Genomic DNA, 925 nt, shown 5'->3' with positions numbered 1-925 from the left:
CCACACCAGGGATTACTCCTGGCTTTTTGCTCAGAAGTCACTCTTGGCAGGCTCAGGGAACCATATGGGATGCCAGGGATAGAACCCAGGTTTGTCCCCTGTCTTCCAAGTGCAAGGCAAATGCCCTATAGTTATGCTATCACTCTGACCCTGACTTGAATTTTTTTTTTTTTTTTTTTGGCTTTTTGGGCCACTCCCTATGTTGCTCAGGGGTTGCTCCTGGCTTAGAGGACCATATGGGATGCCAGGGGACTGAACCAGCCCCTAGACTTTAATATTATTTTAAGCAAAGATACCTTAAATTTTAATTAAAATGCATTAATAATATTTTAAGAATATTAAAATTAATAATATAAAAATATAATGATAAAAAATTAATAATATTAAAAAAGTTTGGACCTGGAATAGGCGGCCCATAAGAAACCATCTCCGGGGCTGGAGAAATAGCACAGCGATAGTGTGTTTGCCTTGCACGCAAGCCAACCTGGGACGGACCCAGGTTCAATCTCTGGTATCCACGAGCCTAATATCCTGGTATCCTGGTATCCTGGTCCCACGAGGCTGCCAGGAGAGATTTCTGAACACAGAGCCAGTAGTAACCCCTGAGTGCCGCCAGGTGTGGCCCAAAAGCCAAAAAGAAAAAAAAGAAAAAGAAAAAATTTTTTTCCATGGAGTCAGAACAATAGTTCAGTGATTAGGGCATACCCTTTACAGGCAGTTGACCTGGGTTTAATTCTCGGCATACCATTTGGTTCTCTGAGCCTTCCAGGAGTGATTTCTGTGTGCAGAACCAGAAGTAAACCCTGAGCACTGCTAGATGTGGCCCAAAATCAAAACGAACAAACCGACCAGGCGTATAAAACGACCCCCTAATTTTACAGTTAAAACATAGGTTTAGACCTATATTTGCTTTATAAGACAGAAT

This window comes from Suncus etruscus, chromosome 1 (assembly GCF_024139225.1).
Source record: "Suncus etruscus isolate mSunEtr1 chromosome 1, mSunEtr1.pri.cur, whole genome shotgun sequence".
NCBI classification, from domain to species: Eukaryota; Metazoa; Chordata; class Mammalia; order Eulipotyphla; family Soricidae; genus Suncus; species Suncus etruscus.
Note: the sequence above shows the minus strand (reverse complement) of the source record.